Below are 13148 nucleotides of genomic sequence, written 5' to 3' on the forward strand. Positions count from 1 at the left end.
GAAATTGCATCGGAATTAAATTCAAAGGGCATAATGCCGACTTAAGTACAAGATGACTGACTCTCTACCTTTCTATGATTTGAACCTCTCCTGTGAGTTCAGTTTCAGATTCCGATGCTTCACTTCAGGTTTGCTGTATCCCTTGGACATTCTTATTGACGATGAAACACAGAAATTGCATCCGAATTTAAAGTAAAAGGCACAATTCCGACTTAAGTACAAGAGGACTGAAACTCTAACTTTCTATTATTTGAACCTCTCCTGTGAGTCCAGTTTTAGATTCCGATGCTTCACTTCAGGTTTACTTTATACCTTGGACCATCTTATTGACGATGAAGCACAGAAATTGCATCCCAATTTAATACAAAGGGCACAATGCCGACTTAAGTACAAGAGGACTGACACTCTAACTTTCTATGATTTAAACCTCACCTGTGAGTCCAGTTTTAGATTCCGATGCTTCACTTCAGGTTTACTGTATCCCTTGGACCTTCTTATTGACGATGAAACAGAAATTGCATCCGAATTTAATACAAAAGGCACAATGCCGAATTAAGTACAAGAGGACTGACCCTCTAATTTTCTATGATTTGAACCTCTCCTGTGAGTCCAGTTTGAGATTCTGATGCTTCACTTCAGGTTTACTGTATCGGTTGGACCTTCTTATTGACGATGAAACACAGAAATTGCATCCGAATTTAATACAAAAGGCACAATGCCGACCTAAGTACAAGAGGACTGACACTCTAACTTTCTATGCTTTGATCCTCTCCAGTGAGTCCAGTTTTAGATTCCGATGCTTCACTTCAGGTTTACTGTATACCTTCAACCTTCTTGTTGACGATGAAGCACAGAAATTGCATCGGAATTAAATTCAAAAGGCATAATGCCGACTTAAGTACAAAAGGACTGACACTCTAACTTTCTATGATGAGAAACCTCTCTTGGGAGTCTAGGTTTAGATTCTGATGCTTCACTTCAGGTTTAGTGCATCCCTTGGACCTTGTTATTGACGATGAAATAGAGAAAATGCATCCGAATTTAATTTGAAAGGCGCAATGCCGACTTAAGTACAAGAGGACTGACACTCTAACTTTCTATGATTTGAATCTCTCCTGTGAGTCCAGTTTTCGGTTCCGATGCTTCACTTCAGGCTTACTTTATACCTTGGACCATCTTTTTGACGATGAAGCACAGAAATTGCATCCCAATTTAATACAAAAGGCACAATGACGACTTAAGTACAAGAGGACTGACACTCTAACTTTCTATGATTTGAACATCTCCTGTGAGTCCAGTTTTAGTTTCCGATGCTTCACTTCAGGTTTATTGTATTCCTTGGACCTTCTTATTGACGATGAAACACAGAAATTGCATCCGAATTTAATAGAAAAGGCACAATGCCGACTTAAGTACAAGAGGATTGACCATCTAACTTTCTATGATTTAAACCCCTCCTGTGAGTCCAGTCTTAGATTCCGATGCTTCACTTCAGGTTTACTGTAACCCTTGGACCCTCTTATTGACGATGAAACACAGAAATTGCATCCGAATTTAATACAAAACGCACAATGCCGACATAAGTACAAGAGGACTGACCATCTAACTTTCTATCATTTGAACCTCTCCCGTGAGTCCAGTTTGAGATTCCGATGCTTCACTTCAGGTTTATTTTATACCTTGGACCATCTTATTGACGATGAAGCACAGAAATTGCATCCCAATTTAATACAAAAGGCACAATGCCGACTTAAGTACAAGATGACTGACTCTCTACCTTTCTATGATTTGAACCTCTCCTGTGAGTTCAGTTTCAGATTCCGATGCTTCACTTCAGGTTTACTGTATCCCTTGGACCTTCTTATTGATGATGAAACACAGAAATTGCATCCGAATTTAAAGCAAACGGCACAATGCCGACTTAAGAACAAGAGGACTGACACTCTAACTTTCTATTATTTGAACCTCTCCTGTGAGTCCAGTTTTAGATTCCGATGCTTCACTTCAGGTTTATTTTATACCTTGGACCATCTTATTGACGATGAAGCACAGAAATTGCATCCCAATTTAATACAAAAGGCACAATGCCGACTTAAGTACAAGAGGACTGACACTCTAACTTTCTATGATTGGAACCTCTCCTGTGACTCCAGTTTTAGATTCCGATGCTTCACTTCAGGTTTACTGTATCCCTTGGACCTTATTATTGACGATGAAACACAGAAATTTCATCCGAATTTAATACAAAAGGCACAATGCCGACGTAAGTACAAGAGGACTGACACTAACTTTCTATGATTTAAACCTCTCCTGTGAGTCCAGTTTCAGATTCCGATGCTTAACTTCAGGTTTACTGTAACCCTTGGACCTTTTTACTGACGATGAAACAGAAATTGCATCCGAATTTAATACAAAAAGCACAATGCCGAATTAAGTACAAGAGGATTGACCCTCTAATTTTCTATGATTTGAACCTCTCCTGTGAGTCCAGTTTGAGATTCCGATGCTTCACTTCAGGTTTACTGTATACCTTGGACCTTCTTATCGACGATGAAGCACAGAAATTGCATCGGAATTAAATTCAAAAGGCATAAAGCCGACTTAAGTACAAGAGGTTTGACTCTCTAACTTTCTATGATTAGAAACCTCTCTTGGGAGTCTAGTTTTAGATTCTGATGCTTCACTACAGGTTTATTGTATCCCTTGGACCTTCTTATCGACGATGAAGCACAGAAATTGCATCGGAATTAAATTCAAAAGGCATAAAGCCGACTTAAGTACAAGAGGTTTGACTCTCTAACTTTCTATGATTAGAAACCTCTCTTGGGAGTCTAGTTTTAGATTCTGATGCTTCACTACAGGTTTATTGTATCCCTTGGACCTTCTTATCGACGATGAAGCACAGAAATTGCATCGGAATTAAATTCAAAAGGCATAAAGCCGACTTAAGTACAAGAGGAATGACACTCTAACTTTCTATGGTTTAAACCTCTCCTGTGACTCCAGTTTTAGATTCCGATGCTTCACTTCAGGTTTAGTGCATCCTTTGGACCTTGTTATTGACGATGAAACACAGAAAATGCATCCGAGTTTAATTCGAAAGGCGCAATGCCGACTTAAGTACAAGAGGACTCACACTTTAACGTTCTATGATTTGAACCTCTCCTGTGAGTCCAGTTTTCGGATCCGATGCTTCACTTCAGGTTAACTTTATACCTTGGACCATCTTTTTGACGATGAAGCACAGAAATTGCATCCCAATTTAATACAAAAGGCACAATGCCGACTTAAGTACAAGAGGACTGACACACTAACTTTCTATGATTGGAACCTCTCCTGTGAGTCCTGTTTTAGATTCCGATGCTTCGCTTCAGGTTTACTGTATCCCTTGGACCTTCTTATTGACGATGAAACACAGAAATTGCATCCGAATATAATACAAAAGGCACAATGCCGACTTAAATACAAGACGACTGACACTCTAACTTTCTATGATTTAAACCCCTCCTGTGAGTCCAGTTTTAGATTCCGATGCTTCACTTCAGGTTTACTGTAACCCTTGGACCTTCTTATTGACGATGAAACACAGAAATTGCATCCGAATTTAATACAGAACGCACAATGCCGACTTAAGTACAAGAGGACTGACCATCTAACTTTCTATCATTTGAACCTCTCCTGTGAGTCCAGTTTGAGATTCCGATGCTTCACTTCAAGTTTACTGTATACCTTGGACCTTCTTATCGACGCTGAAGCACAGAAATTGCATCGGAATTAAATTCAAAGGGCATAATGCCGACTTAAGTACAAGATGACTGACTCTCTACCTTTCTATGATTTGAACCTCTCCTGTGAGTTCAGTTTCAGATTCCGATGCTTCACTTCAGGTTTACTGTATCCCTTGGACATTCTTATTGACGATGAAACACAGAAATTGCATCCGAATTTAAAGTAAAAGGCACAATGCCGACTTAAGTACAAGAGGACTGAAACTCTAACTTTCTATTATTTGAACCTCTCCTGTGAGTCCAGTTTTAGATTCCGATGCTTCACTTCAGGTTTACTTTATACCTTGGACCATCTTATTGACGATGAAGCACAGAAATTGCATCCCAATTTAATACAAAGGGCACAATGCCGACTTAAGTACAAGAGGACTGACACTCTAACTTTCTATGATTTAAACCTCACCTGTGAGTCCAGTTTTAGATTCCGATGCTTCACTTCAGGTTTACTGTATCCCTTGGACCTTCTTATTGACGATGAAACAGAAATTGCATCCGAATTTAATACAAAAGGCACAATGCCGAATTAAGTACAAGAGGACTGACCCTCTAATTTTCTATGATTTGAACCTCTCCTGTGAGTCCAGTTTGAGGTTCTGATGCTTCATTTCAGGTTTACTGTATCGGTTGGACCTTCTTATTGACGATGAAACACAGAAATTGCATCCGAATTTAATACAAAAGGCACAATAACGACCTAAGTACAAGAGGACTGACACTCTAACTTTCTATGCTTTGATCCTCTCCAGTGAGTCCAGTTTTAGATTCCGATGCTTCACTTCAGGTTTACTGTATACCTTCAACCTTCTTGTTGACGATGAAGCACAGAAATTGCATCGGAATTAAATTCAAAAGGCATAATGCCGACTTAAGTACGAAAGGACTGACACTCTAACTTTCTATGATTAGAAACCTCTCTTGGGAGTCTAGGTTTAGATTCTGATGCTTCACTTCAGGTTTAGTGCATCCCTTCGACCTTGTTATTGACGATGAAACAGAGAAAATGCATCCGAATTTAATTTGAAAGGCGCAATGCCGACATAAGTACAAGAGGACTGACACTCTAACTTTCTATGATTTGAACCTCTCCTGTGAGTCCAGTTTTCGGTTCCGATGCTTCACTTCAGGCTTACTTTATACCTTGGACCATCTTTTTGACGATGAAGCACAGAAATTGCATCCCAATTTAATACAAAAGGCACAATGACGACTTAAGTACAAGAGGACTGACACTCTAACTTTCTATGATTTGAACATCTCCTGTGAGTCCAGTTTTAGTTTCCGATGCTTCACTTCAGGTTTATTGTATTCCTTGGACCTTCTTATTGACGATGAAACACAGAAATTGCATCCGAATTTAATAGAAAAGGCACAATGCCGACTTAAGTACAAGAGGATTGACCATCTAACTTTCTATTATTTAAACCCCTCCTGTGAGTCCAGTCTTAGATTCCGATACTTCACTTCAGGTTTACTGTAACCCTTGGACCCTCTTATTGACGATGAAACACAGAAATTGCATCCGAATTTAATACAAAACGCACAATGCCGACATAAGTACAAGAGGACTGACCATCTAACTTTCTATCATTTGAACCTCTCCCGTGAGTCCAGTTTGAGATTCCGATGCTTAACTTCAGGTTTATTTTATACCTTGGACCATCTTATTGACGATGAAGCACAGAAATTGCATCCCAATTTAATACAAAAGGCACAATGCCGACTTAAGTACAAGATGACTGACTCTCTACCTTTCTATGATTTGAACCTCTCCTGTGAGTTCAGTTTCAGATTCCGATGCTTCACTTCTGGTTTACTGTATCCCTTGAACCTTCTTATTGATGATGAAACACAGAAATTGCATCCGAATTTAAAGCAAACGGCACAATGCCGACTTAAGTACAAGAGGACTGACACTCTAACTTTCTATTATTTGAACCTCTCCTGTGAGTCCAGTTTTAGATTCCGATGCTTCACTTCTGGTTTATTTTATACCTTGGACCATCTTATTGACGATGAAGCACAGAAATTGCATCCCAATTTAATACAAAAGGCACAATGCCGACTTAAGTACAAGAGGACTGACACACTAACTTTCTATGATTGGAACCTCTCCTGTGAGTCCTGTTTTAGATTCCGATGCTTCGCTTCAGGTTTACTGTATCCCTTGGACCTTCTTATTGACGATGAAACACAGAAATTGCATCCGAATATAATACAAAAGGCACAATGCCGACTTAAATACAAGACGACTGACACTCTAACTTTCTATGATTTAAACCCCTCCTGTGAGTCCAGTTTTAGATTCCGATGCTTCACTTCAGGTTTACTGTAACCCTTGGACCTTCTTATTGACGATGAAACACAGAAATTGCATCCGAATTTAATACAGAACGCACAATGCCGACTTAAGTACAAGAGGACTGACCATCTAACTTTCTATCATTTGAACCTCTCCTGTGAGTCCAGTTTGAGATTCCGATGCTTCACTTCAAGTTTACTGTTTACCTTGGACCTTCTTATCGACGCTGAAGCACAGAAATTGCATCGGAATTAAATTCAAAGGGCATAATGCCGACTTAAGTACAAGATGACTGACTCTCTACCTTTCTATGATTTGAACCTCTCCTGTGAGTTCAGTTTCAGATTCCGATGCTTCACTTCAGGTTTACTGTATCCCTTGGACATTCTTATTGACGATGAAACACAGAAATTGCATCCGAATTTAAAGTAAAAGGCACAATGCCGACTTAAGTACAAGAGGACTGAAACTCTAACTTTCTATTATTTGAACCTCTCCAGTGAGTCCAGTTTTAGATTCCGATGCTTCACTTCAGGTTTACTTTATACCTTGGACCATCTTATTGACGATGAAGCACAGAAATTGCATCCCAATTTAATACAAAAGGCACAATGCCGACTTAAGTACAAGCGGACTGACACTCTAACTTTCTATGATTGGAACCTCTCCTGTGACTCCAGTTTTAGATTCCGATGCTTCACTTCTGGTTTATTTTATACCTTGGACCATCTTATTGACGATGAAGCACAGAAATTGCATCCCAATTTAATACAAAAGGCACAATGCCGACTTAAGTACAAGAGGACTGACACACTAACTTTCTATGATTGGAACCTCTCCTGTGAGTCCTGTTTTAGATTCCGATGCTTCGCTTCAGGTTTACTGTATCCCTTGGATCTTATTATTGACGATGAAACACAGAAATTGCATCCGAATTTAATACAAAAGGCACAATGCCGACGTAAGTACAAGAGGACTGACACTCTAACTTTCTATGATTTGAACCTCTCCTGTGAGTCCAGATTTAGTTTCCGATGCTTCACTTCGGGTTTACTGTATCCGTTGGACCTTCTTACTGACGATGAAACACAGAAATTGCATCCGAATTTAATACAAAAGACACAATGCCGACTTAAGTACAAGAGGACTGACACTAACTTTCTATGATTTAAACCTCTCCTGTGAGTCCAGTTTCAGATTCCGATGCTTAACTTCAGGTTTACTGTAACCCTTGGACCTTCTTACTGACGGTGAATTAGAAATTGCATCCGAATTTAATACAAAAAGCACAATGCCGAATTAAGTACAAGAGGATTGACCCTCTAATTTTCTATGATTTGAACCTCTCCTGTGAGTCCAGTTTGAGATTCCGATGCTTCACTTCAGGTTTACTGTATACCTTGGACCTTCTTATCGACGATGAAGCACAGAAATTGCATCGGAATTAAATTCAAAAGGCATAAAGCCGACTTAAGTACAAGAGGATTGACTCTCTAACTTTCTATGATTAGAAACCTCTCTTGGGAGTCTAGTTTTAGATTCTGATGCTTCACTACAGGTTTATTGTATCCCTTGGACCTTCTTATCGACGATGAAGCACAGAAATTGCATCGGAATTAAATTCAAAAGGCATAAAGCCGACTTAAGTACAAGAGGAATGACACTCTAACTTTCTATGGTTTAAACCTCTCCTGTGACTCCAGTTTTAGATTCCGATGCTTCACTTCAGGTTTAGTGCATCCTTTGGACCTTGTTATTGACGATGAAACACAGAAAATGCATCCGAGTTTAATTCGAAAGGCGCAATGCCGACTTAAGTACAAGAGGACTCACACTCTAACGTTCTATGATTTGAACCTCTCCTGTGAGTCCTGTTTTCGGATCCGATGCTTCACTTCAGGTTAACTTTATACCTTGGACCATCTTTTTGACGATGAAGCACAGAAATTGCATCCCAATTTAATACAAAAGGCACAATGCCGACTTAAGTACAAGAGGACTGACACACTAACTTTCTATGGTTGGAACCTCTCCTGTGAGTCCTGTTTTAGATTCCGATGCTTCGCTTCGGGTTTACTGTATCCCTTGGACCTTCTTATTGACGATGAAACACAGAAATTGCATCCGAATATAATACAAAAGGCACAATGCCGACTTAAGTACAAGACGTCTGACACTCTAAGTTTCTATGATTTAAACCCCTCCTGTGAGTCCAGTTTTAGATTCCGATGCTTCACTTCAGGTTTACTGTAACCCTTGGACCTTCTTATTGACGATGAAACACAGAAATTGCATCCGAATTTAATACAGAACGCACAATGCCGACTTAAGTACAAGAGGACTGACCATCTAACTTTCTATCATTTGAACCTCTCCTGTGAGTCCAGTTTGAGATTCCGATGCTTCACTTCAGGTTTACTGTACACCTTGGACCTTCTTATCGACGGTGAAGCACAGAAATTGCATCGGAATTAAATTCAAAGGGCATAATGCCGACTTAAGTACAAGATGACTGACTCTCTACCATTCTATGATTTGAACCTCTCCTGTGAGTTCGGTTTCATATTCCGATGCTTCACTTCAGGTTTACTGTATCCCTTGGACCTTCTTATTGATGATGAAACACAGAAATTGCATCCGAATTTAATACAAAACGCACAAGGCCGACTTAATTACAAAGGGTCTGACACTCTAACTTTCTATGATTTGAACCTCTCCTGTGAGTCCAGTTTTAGATTCAGATGCTTCACTTCAGGTTTTCTGTATCCCTTGGACCTTCTTATTGACGATGAAACACAGAAATTGCATCCCAATTTAGTAAAAAAGGCACAATGCCGACTTAAGTACAAGAGGGCTGGCACTCTAACTTTCTATGATTTGAACCTCTCCTGTGAGTCCAGATTTAGATTCCGATGCTTCACTTCAGGTTTACTGTATACCTTGGACCATCTTATTGACGATGAAGCACAGAAATTGCATCCGAATTTAATACAAAAGGCACAATGCCTACTTAAGTACAAGAGTACTGACACTCTAACTTTCTATGATTTGAACCTCTCCTGTGAGTCCAGATTTAGATTCCGATGCTTCACTTCAGGTTTACTGTATACCTTAGACCTTCTTATTGACGATGAAACACAGAAATTGCATCCGAATTTAATACAAAAGGCACAATGCCGACTTAAATACAGAAGGACTGACACTCTAACTTTCTATGATTTGAACATCTCCTGTGAGTCCAGTTTTAGATTCAGGTGCTTCACTTCAGGTTTACTGTATCCCTTGGACCTTTTTATTGACGATGAAACACAGAAATTGCATCCGAATTTAATACAATAGGCACAATGCCGACTTAAATACAGAAGGACTGACGATCTAATTTTCTATGATTTGAACATCTCCTGTGAGTCCAGTTTTAGTTTCCGATGCTTCACTTCAGGTTTACTGTATCCCTTGGACCTTCTTATTGACGATGAAACACAGAAATTGCATCCGAATTTAATACAAAAGGCACAAGGCCGACTTAAGTACAAAAGGACTGACACTCTAACTTTCTATGATTTGAACCTCTCCTGTGAGTCCAGTTTTAGATTCCGATGCTTCACTTCAGGTTTACTGTATCCCTTGGACCTTCTTATTGACGATGAGACACAGAAATTGCATCCGAATTTAATACAAAAGGCACAATGACGACTTAAGTACAAGAGGACTGACACTCTAACTTTCTATGATTTGAACCTCTCCTATGTGTCCAGTTTTAGATTCCGATGCTTCACTTCAGGTTTACTGTATTATTTTTATTATTTATTATTTGAGATACATATTCCATAGATCCAGTAATGCGTGATTAAGCATGGATGTGGAATGAGTCAAAGCAGATACAATATAGATATCATACAATACAATACATACTGGTATATTACACATGGTAGATGAATGATTCAAAACTGCTACAGTACAATAATATAATCAATATAATAAACAATACAATACAATACAAAATTACAATAGTGATAAAAAACAATACAGATAACAATGACAAAGGAAATAATCTGAATTGCTACTCAAATTATTTATCTCTGTTGAAGAATTCATCTAAAGAGTAGAAACATTTTTCCAGTAGGAATTCCTTTAGCTCTTTTTTGAATAGCATTTCATTTTCTTTTAGAAACTTTATATTACTTGGCAGTGCGTTAAAGATTTTTGTAGTTGTGTACTTTACCCCTTTTTGTACCAGAGAGAGATTTTTCCATTCACAGTGCATATCACCTTTCCGTCTTGTGTTATAATGATGGTATGCCTCATTTGTTTCATATTCAGAGGAATTGAGAAGAGTGAAAGCCATGAGTGAGAGGAGATATTGTGAGGTAGTGGTTAATATACCTAACTGTTTAAAAAGATTTCGACATGATGTTCTTGGAGGGACACTACATATAATTCGGACTACTTTTTTCTGGCTTACAAAAATTATTTTTGAAAGTGGTGCGTTGCCCCAAAAGATTATTCCATAGCACATCACTGAATGAAAGTAGCCAAAATATGCAGACCTTGATACGTCGATGTCTCCAATTTTGGAGATTATTCGGATGGCAAATGTTGCTGAGCTAAGCTTTTTTAGTGTTTGCTGTATGCAGAATTCCCAGTTGAGCCGGTTATCTATGTGAACGCCTAGGAACTTTGTGCACTGAACGCTCTGTAACTGTTGGCTCTCGCGTGCAATGTTAATCTCTTCTGGGCTTATGTAACTGGACTGGAACTGCATGTAATTTGTTTTACTGAGGTTTATCGCTAGAGAATTTGCCGTGAGCCAGTTCAGAGCGTTTGCAAGTGCTTGGTTGGTATTTAACTCTCCGTCAGTGGAGGTTTTGTGAGCTGTCACTATACTTATCATCTGCAAACATTGTGATATTGATAGCACTATTTGAGTACAAGGGTAGGTCATTAATATATATAATAAATAAGATGGGACCAAGGACTGACCCTTGTGGAACTCCATGATGTACTGTTCCCCAGTCAGACTCTACCTCTCCTACTTGTAGATTTTTAACACCTAATACTATTTTTTGTTGTCTGTCTTCTAGATATGATCTGAGCCAGTTACCCATTTGTCCACGGATTCCATATTGGGGTGCTTTTCGTAAAAGTATTGTGTGACCGACGCAGTCGAAAGCGTTAGTCAGGTCACAGAATATGCCAATGGGTAATTTTTTCTTGTCAAGGCATTCTACAATGTTATTTGTAAGCGTTTAAATTGCTTTGGTTGTAGATATGCCTTATCTGAGACCAAATTGTTGTTTACTAATTAGTGCAAATTTTTCAAGGTGATTGACAATCCTGGCGTATATTAATTTTTGAAAAACTTTAGAAAATGCTGTTACAGGAGAGATAGGATGATAGTTGGAAACATCTGTGGGATCACCTTTTTTGTAGAGGGGCTTCACGGTAACATACTTCATTCTGTCAGGGAAGATACCTTGATTTAGAGAGGAATTGAATATATGAGCTAGAACTTTACAGAGTTGATTACAGCTGGCTTTTAGCAGTTTCCTCTGCAGGATGTTCTTGAGTTCACACCACAAATAATTCATAAAGCACTTTCTTTGGCTTAGAACACTTTAGCTTCATTTGATGAGTTACCCACAGAATAATCCTGTATGACATTACAGAATGAAGGTAAGCATAGTACACTTAGATTAGATTAGATTAGATTTACTTTCATTCCAATTGATCCGTAGTGAGGAGGTCCTCCTGGATGTGGAACATGTCAGAAAAACAACATTACATGACAAATATTTACAACTAAAACAAATAAGCTAATGTACCATTCCACAGGTCCCAAGTGGAATGATCGTCATTTTTAATGAACACTAAGAGTCATTTTACAAATACTAATGCACTGAATTTAAAATAAAAAACGTTTTTTATTTATTTATAAGGTAATAAACATGTAATACAACTACTGTAATACTTATTTACAATGAACACATTACTGCACTGAAATGGTGCAGAAGTCAGATTATACTTACACACACACACAAATTTTCAATGAACACATCACTGCACTGAAATTGTGCAGAAGTTATGTTGTACTTATATACAAATCAGTTGGTTTTACTAAGAAATTCATCACTGGAGTAGAAGGAGTTGGCCACCAATAAATCCTTTAGGCTTCTCTTAAACTGAATTTCATTGGTTGTTAAGCTTTTTATGGCTGCTGGCAAGTTATTGAAAATGTGTGTTCCTGAATAATGCACACCTTTTTGTACAAGACTAAGTGACTTTAAATTCTTGTGAAGATTATTCTTATTTCTAGTATTGATTCCATGAATTGAGCTGTTGGTTTGAAAAAGTGATATATTTTTAATGACAAATTTCATTAAGGAATAAATATACTGGGAAGCTGTAGTTAGTATCCCTAGTTCCCTAAACAGGCTTCTGCAGGATGTTCTTGAGTTCACACCACATATAATTCTTACTGCACGTTTTTGTGCCCGGAAAACTTTAGCTTGGCTTGATGAATTACCCCAAAAAATAATCCCATATGACATTATGGAATGAAAGTAAGCATAGTATGCCAGCTTTTTCATTTTTATATCCCCTACGTCTGACAAAATTCGCATTGCAAACAGAGATTTGTTAAGACGCTTCAGCAGTTCTGTGGTGTGCTCCTCCCAATTGAATTTATTATCAAGCTGTAATCCCAAGAATTTAACACTGTCCACTTCTTCTATCTTCTTGTCATCATATGTTAGACATATACTCTTGGGACACCCCTTACAAGTTCTGAACTGCATGTAGTGTGTTTTTTCAAAGTTTAGTGACAAAGAATTGGCTAGAAACCAGTGATTAATGTCCACAAATATTTTATTGGCTGATCTTTCTAAGACTACACTTGATTTGCTATTTATTGCAATGTTTGTATCATCGGCAAACAAAACAAACTTGGCATCTGGTAATGTTACTGATGAAAGGTCATTGATATACACAAGAAAAAGTAAGGGCCCCAAAATGGAACCTTGTGGGACCCCACATGTAATTAGTTCCCAGTTGGATGATGCCTG

This window comes from Schistocerca americana, chromosome 10 (genome assembly GCF_021461395.2).
Source record: "Schistocerca americana isolate TAMUIC-IGC-003095 chromosome 10, iqSchAmer2.1, whole genome shotgun sequence".
NCBI lineage: Eukaryota > Metazoa > Arthropoda > Insecta > Orthoptera > Acrididae > Schistocerca > Schistocerca americana.